This window comes from Euprymna scolopes, chromosome 30 (genome assembly GCF_053919585.1).
Source record: "Euprymna scolopes isolate OS-2025 chromosome 30, ASM5391958v1, whole genome shotgun sequence".
NCBI classification, from domain to species: domain Eukaryota; kingdom Metazoa; phylum Mollusca; class Cephalopoda; order Sepiida; family Sepiolidae; genus Euprymna; species Euprymna scolopes.
Window position 1 is genome coordinate 77,371,898 of NC_136511.1, and position 7,654 is coordinate 77,379,551.

The following is a 7,654-nucleotide window of genomic DNA, read 5'->3' on the forward strand; positions in this document are numbered from 1 at the left end:
CAGCCGACATCTCACTTCGATGTCAGTTCTGCCAGCAGGAACTTATTGATTACAACACGGCACAATTTAATCAGTTCACTTGGATCATCTAATACACAAAATTAAGTCAGTCAGATTTTCAAAGTTAGACCTAAACAGCAATGCATATCACAAATCGATATTTGATTCTGACTAGAAAATTTTAAATTATTATTTCTTTATCATGTTATTTCCCATAAAAACTCACTTCATTTTAGTTTCCTGAAAAATATACCGGGTTTCCCATATTTACACAGAGAAACCTTGCGTTAGTTACCTGGGTGTTCCAAACATGGCATAATCACGTTGACACACCGGTTCCTGTCAGATCACCGAAGTTAAACAACGTTGAGCCTGGTCATTACTAAAATGGGTGACCAGTTTGGGAAGTCCAGGTGCTGTATGTACGAGGACGCGGACACCTCCCTGCAAAAAGTTGCAAAAACCTAACGTTGTTATCTCCCCTAACGGGAATATATATGCGACTGGGGACTGCTTGTGAATTTCATACTCCCATGAAACTTCCTCCTTCGGAGGAAGCCGGTTAAACCCTGAATAGGGTTGGTGCTGACTGCACACAATCCCATGGGGTGTTTATACACCACAACACAAAAATGTTTATAGTGTTATTATTTTGTAAAATACAGCATATATTTCGGCGTATAAGCCCATCGTCAGATAAGATCAGGTACAAAATTGGAGCAAATTTTAATAAATTTATCATATATCGGTTGTATAAGACGACTGCTAAATCACGAAACCATGTTTGTTTAACCTAGGCTAGAGATTGCAACACCCGGTATCTTATGAAATATTGGTTTTTAAAAATGATTTTTTTTAACTTTAAGGATTGTCTTATACGCCGAAATATACAGTAGTTATCTTGCTGGTCTATGATATATCTACAGTTCCTGTTGAAGAGTTTGAATCACTTGTAGCTTGTTGATATTAATATAAGATAATACAATAAAATAAATTATAAAACATAAGGAAAAATTTTTTAAATCTTAGAGTTAGATTACATATATTTAAAAATACCAACAGGATACATTAGTTTGTGTTATTTTTTGATATCTATGATGAACACAAAATGTTTCCATAAATTGAAATAGCAAGAAAAATGAATATGAGTTCATTATATAAATATTACGTTTCAATCTGATTAACCTACAAAGGAAAACTGAAATACAACTGCGTCATACCACATGTGCTATACTCTAACGGAGTAAGGAGAGTACAAGGAGGAAGGAACAGAAATAAGTTGCCAACTAGGAATTATGAGCACTTAAGCAAAATTGGGGTGACAAAATACCCCATGGGACTAACACAGAGTTAAATGCAATGCTTATCTTTTTTATTTTAGAAAAATTACTTCATTTACAAATTCTATAAAATAATACCAGGAAGATTGGTAAAATTAAGACATTTTTCAATTTATGATCTTAAAACCAAAAATCAGATTATGTTATCTATAATATAAATCTCATCTGTCTGTTTAAATGAATGTATGTATGTATGTATGTATGTATGTATGTATGTATGTATGTATATCTGCCTAAAACTTTCGACAGAGGCACCGGATTTTCACGAGATTGGTATCACTTTGAAGCTCGACCCTTCGGACAACAAATATCAAAAAATTGGCCAAAAATATTAATTCCTTCACCCTCAACTGGGCACTTTTCTACAGGGAGCGTCGCTTTTTTCGCCGATATTTTTGAAAGTCATCCTCTCTTTTTGATTGACTAACTTCAATGGCGATGGACGCAACGTGAAAGACGTCACGTTTTTTTTTTTTGCTTGTTTTTTTTTTTTCACGTTCTTTTCCTCCTTTGCAGTACAGGTTCAAGCCCGCCTGCCTACTACCACTTTTTATTTTTTGCTCAACACACACCTCCAAACACCTGGACAATGCCGGGCACTCAGGCTAGTTGTTGTTGTTATTATTATTATTATTATTATTATTATTATTATTATTATTATTATTAATAATAATAATAATAATAATAATAATAAAAAAAAAAAAAAAGAAGACACTTATGCATTTTAGTTTTTTAGGATAAATTTTTGCTTTAATTTTTGAAGACTCTGAACATGGGGAGATAATTCAAAAGTTAAAGATTTGGAATTAACACAATAGCGTAACATAAAACATTAATTGAATTAAAAAAAAATTCTAGATTTTATAAATTAATTAAATTTTTAAATAAATTACAACGGCCATTTTGAACTTTTTTTTTTCTAAAATATGGTTTTATTAAAAATTTATGACTAAAAATTATGCCCAATCAATGTATGACTGACTGCTGTATGTCATATAGAAACAACGTGTAAAGTTGCTTAAATAAGTAGGGACTGAGTCGGAAATTTTAGTCATGCCAAATTCTAGTCGTACATAAGGAGCTTTACTAAAAATGTACAACTAAATTATGTATAACTGCTGATTTGCTAGTAAAGCAACTTCGACATGAACAAATTATAAAGTTTGTCAGTGCAAAATATTGTAAAAATCTGTGGTGGTATTATAGAAATGAACAATAAAATGCATTTACTGATAAGTTTCAGTCTAGAAGTTATTTTTTTGGCAAATATATTACTTCATTTACAAATAAATTTAATCCTACAAAAAAATACCCCAAAGATTGGTAAAATTAAGATATTTTTCGATTTATGACCTTAAAAACAAAAATTGGATTATGTTATTAATAAAAATAAAAAAAAGAAGGCACTTGTTCATTTTAGTTTTTAAGGACAAATTTTTGTTTTCCTCTGAACATGGGGAGATAATTCAAAAAGTTAAACATTTTGAATTAACACAATTACGTAATATCAAACATTAATTATCTGAACATTTCTTGAATTAAAATATTTTTTAGATTTCATAAATTAATTAAAATTCTGACATAAATTACAACAGGCATTTTGAATTTTTTTTTTCCTGAAATGAATGAAAGTGGTCATCATATCAAAATGATGAGATTTTTTTCAAACAAGCTTTTTAATAAAAAAAAAAAAGCATTATGACATGTATGATTAAAAACAACGATTTGTTTTTAAAATATAAAATGTAAACTTTTGTAATCAATAAAAATAAGCAGTAAAATTTAGAGTTTTAAACAGTTATTACTAGAAATATTTGTAATAATTTTCTCTTACAAAATTTAAAACTTTTGTAATAAATTACAATAATCATTTAAATGTATAAATAGTTTTGAACAGTCATTATTGGAAAACTTAAAGAACTTCTGGAATTGCCTTCCCCTGTTTATACTCTTCAAAAATGAAAGCAAAAAAAATTCTTACAAAAGCTAAAATGCACAAGTACCAAAATATTCCATATTGTTCTATTTTAGCTACTAAAAAAATAAAAAAAAAATTGCTCCATAATTTTTTATTCATTACTTACAATTATTTGACAAACATGACAGTAGGTAAAAAAATTACTTTTAAAATAAATATTTAAATTCTGCTTTACTGTAATGATGCAAGTGGTAGAGAGGTCATCTGTAAAAAGTGTCTTTATTTCTAAGCATAACTGAATTAATGTAAGAAAAATAATTCCTATTTTAATTTAAATATTAAAATAGTAGTTATCTCCCTTAAGCGAGCATTTTTCCCCCCATTTCTATATTAATAAGATCATACATAACTTACATATGACCTGAAATGGAAGACTTACACCAAATGCCTGGCCGGAAAAATGGTTGCATCATTTTATCTAACTCCCAATGTAATCATCCACCTGTATAAGAGGTAGGTACGTCCTAAAATGGAGTACTATTACCATATCTGAATAGGAGCTTATCGGAGCACCCTATTCTGCCTTGAAAAAGTTCAAAATCGGCTTCGAAACCTAATAGGCGATATTCTTTTATTTTCTCTGCAACCGGTTTTCCACAGAATAGACGTTGCGAATCTATCTCTGCTGTATCGTTATTTTCATGGCAAGTGCTCATCTGGGTTTCAATCTATGGTGCTCCCTTGCCAAACTTTTACAAAAAACACTAGTCTATCTGCAGTGACTATTAACAGATTTTTCCCAATCTCTATTTGTATCTAAATCTAAATGCAAATTCCATGAACAAAGTTTCTTTCCTAGAACTGCCCACCTGTGACACTCTGTTCTTTTCATCTGACTAGAATATCGTCATATTCAAGTCCAATGTAAACAAGTTCTCGTTGAGCCGCTCCCCTAAATAATCCATTTCTACCCCATTTCAACCACTAACGATTAAATACTGTTATCTCGGTTACCACCATACACTTATTAACCCTTATCCTCAAGTGGTCTTCAGGCCTTGATAAGTGATTACTCATGTAAAAAAAAAACATAAGTATTACAAACTGAAATGACAACTGAATCCAAAGGATAGGTATAGCTTGTAACTCATATATGTACACGATTCAAGATGGAGGCCCCTAAGAAAAGGCTGAGAGGAACAGCTAAAAAGCTAAAACAAAGGTTCTTGGATACTCTATACCAAGAATACAAGATGATCAGATTTCATCTTGACCAATCATTTGATCGTGTATGAAAAATGAAAATTCAATTTAAATGCTTCAAAATGTTGTTGGATTATATTTCAAAAATCGAAGGCAAACATCTCCAACGTACAGGGTGGAATGGTAAAATTGTCGCTATAAAAAAGACGACATGATTCCATTTCTCTTTGATGAAAACCAGTTTTCTTTTTTTTTTAGTTGCAAACTATCTACTTGTGTGTACAAATCTCAAGAACAATAGGAGTCTTCTATCAAGTGACACAATGTTCAACGAGCGAGATCAGAGATGTGCCGTTGTATAACTCATACTCTCTCGCAATCCAAGTTATGACAACAGGATCATTGCCAGCACTCTCCAAATGCAAATCCAGATGGTTCAACGCTTGAGGGCACAACTCAACAAAGTTTTTGGCCATGGTTATGATCTTTGGTGTGGTTTCAAGTGAGGGTCACATCATGGCACCTCACATCTTGAAAGTCGGCTTGAAAATCAGGTGGCTGCTGCCAGACCCTGGGTGTAGCAGCAGGACTCGGCGCCGACCCACAAGCTTGACTTCAGAAGAAGTGCTACGACTTTGTACTTTTCTCTAACTGGTTCCCCTCCTCCCTCAACCTGAACCCGATGGACTACTTTGCCAAAGGAGGAAAGGTGCCAGTGTACAAAGTTGTAGCACTCCTTCTGAAGCTAAGCCTAGGTCTCTTTGAACTTTTGGGCCGGCGTAAAGTCCTATGGCCATACCCAGGATCTGCCAGTGGTACATTTTGGTGTTGACTTTCAAGCCGACTTCGAAGATGTGAGGTGGCATGATGTGGCCCTCACTTGAAACCACACCAAAAACTATAATCATGTCTGGAAAGTTTGTTTTCATCACCCTACCAAAGCGACCATTAACAATGTTTTTTTTAATGTTTAACCTATTGCAAACTTATATAAATTATTGCACAGTAAAAATAATAATAAAACAAAATTCAGTTTTTCTTATTTCGAATTATTTAATCAAGTAAAAATTCCAGTTTTTTTATTTGATTGCTAAATTTAAAAAGTTATTCTTTTCATAGTATTTTCAAGTTAAATTCAGTTTTTATGATATTGTATATCAAACTAGCCTAAAATGCACAAGTGTCTTCTTTTTTATTATTAATATTAACTAGCCTAGGTGCCTGGCATTGCCCGGGGGGTTGGAGGTGTTTGTTGAGCAAAAAAAAATGTGATAGTAGGCAAGCAGGCTTGAACCCGTACTGCGAAGAAGGAAAAGAACATGAAAAAAAAAGTGATCTCTTTACTGTTGCGTCTATCACCAAACCGGAAGTGGTAAAAGTCTAAATTAACGCTAGTCAATCGAAAAGAGAGGATGACTTTCGAAAATATCAGCGAAAAGCAATCCCTCCCTGTAGAAAAATGTCCAGTTAAGGATGTTTTTAGCCAATTTTTCGACATTTGCTGTTTGAAGGGTCAAGTTTCAAAACGATATCGATCTCGTGAAAATCCGTCGCCTCGGTCGAAAGTTTTGGGCAGACATACATACATACATACATACATACATACATTTAAACAGACAGGTGACATTTATATTATAGATGTTCTGTAATTTGCAAGAATAACTTTAAATTTAGTAATCAAGTAAAAAACTGGAGTTTTTACTTGATTAAATGATTCGACATAAGAAAATTATTTTTGTTTTAACTTAATTATTTTATGGTGAAATAATTTATGTCAGTTTGATATAGGTTAAACATAAAAAAAGCATTGTTAATAACCCTCTTGGTAGAAAAAAAAGTCCACTGACATTGGCCTGCTGCTACGAATTTGAAATGGGGACATGTGAGTGAGAAAGTACGGAAGTAGAATCATCTGTTAGAGGAGAACATTATTTGAATTATTCGAACTACTGTTTTCACTTTGAATATTATTCACAAAGACCCGTGGCATAACGGACAAAGTACTAGGTAAAACAAGCCATGCATTCGTGGTCCCCCTCTGGTGCTGCATGTGAAGAAATGATGAATGTGAGAAGTGTGGAAGGCCAATGTTGCCTTCACATTTTCGCCAAGTTTCAGAAAATCTAATGGATGAGATAAAAGTGTCATTTTTACAATTTTGGGGCATTTCTGACCCCTTTTGAGCTCCTAGGAATGCTAAATCCCAGTGAAAAGGGATATAGTGCAGTTTCATACCTAAGTTTTTTAGTAATATGAAAAAGTTTCATACTAAGTTTTTTAGTAATATGAAAAAGAACTAAAAAAAAAAAGCCCCAGACAGATGCGAACCAGAATTTTACCAGGGTCACCCATACTGAATTTATATTAAGAACAATGGCCTCCACATTTTGGCCAAGTTTCAGGAAAATCTAATGGATGGATCAAACGCTAATGAGTCATTTTGGCCATTTTGGGGCATTTTTAACTTTTTTTGAGCCTCTGGGAACGCAACAGGAATTTTTGCAAAAAAATTTCTTTTACTGTGCACATCTATTTAATGAAATACAATTTGTGGCAAAATTTCAGGAAAAACTAATGGTTGGTTATCTGGCAATTGTCCGGACTAACAGACGGATGCACGGATGCACGGCTGGATACACGGACGCCACTGAAAACATAGGTCCCTCTCCAATAAATCGGGGGACCAAAATTCAGTTTTAAATGACACTCTTCTAGAGGTTGAAGGTTTAATCCTCAATGCAAGCGATATGAAAAAATACAATTGTGAATTACTTGAGACTTCTACCCTGTCATGATTGATGAAACGAGAGAATGACACCACACACTACTGTGGATTTTAAATAAAAGGCTCTGCTTGAAATTCTGTGCATATTCCCAAGTTCGATATAAAGGCCCTTGATTTTTATAAAATATACCTGAATAAGGTTGGAGGTTACATTGGTTGAGACATCGTGAAAATAACACTCAAGATAGTTCGGATAATCCAATTACAAAGAATAGAAATTGCCTCAGTCTAGAAGGACTTCTTCTATTTTGCATTTATATTTGACTGACCATGTGCGTTTCAGAGAAATATTCTTCATATGAACAGACTAATGGTTGTGCTATAATTATACAGACACTGCAAAGACCAAAAACCTCTCTGCAAAAAAGAAAATAAATAAATAAGTAAATAAAAAATAAAAAATACAAC

At 33.0% G+C, this 7,654-nt stretch overlaps 1 pseudogene; it reads left to right on the plus strand.

Moving 5' to 3' along the window:
* Positions 1-306: 306 nt before the first annotated feature.
* Positions 307-425, plus strand: LOC145254940 (5S ribosomal RNA; annotated as a pseudogene).
* The last annotated feature ends 7,229 nt before the right edge of the window (positions 426-7,654 follow it).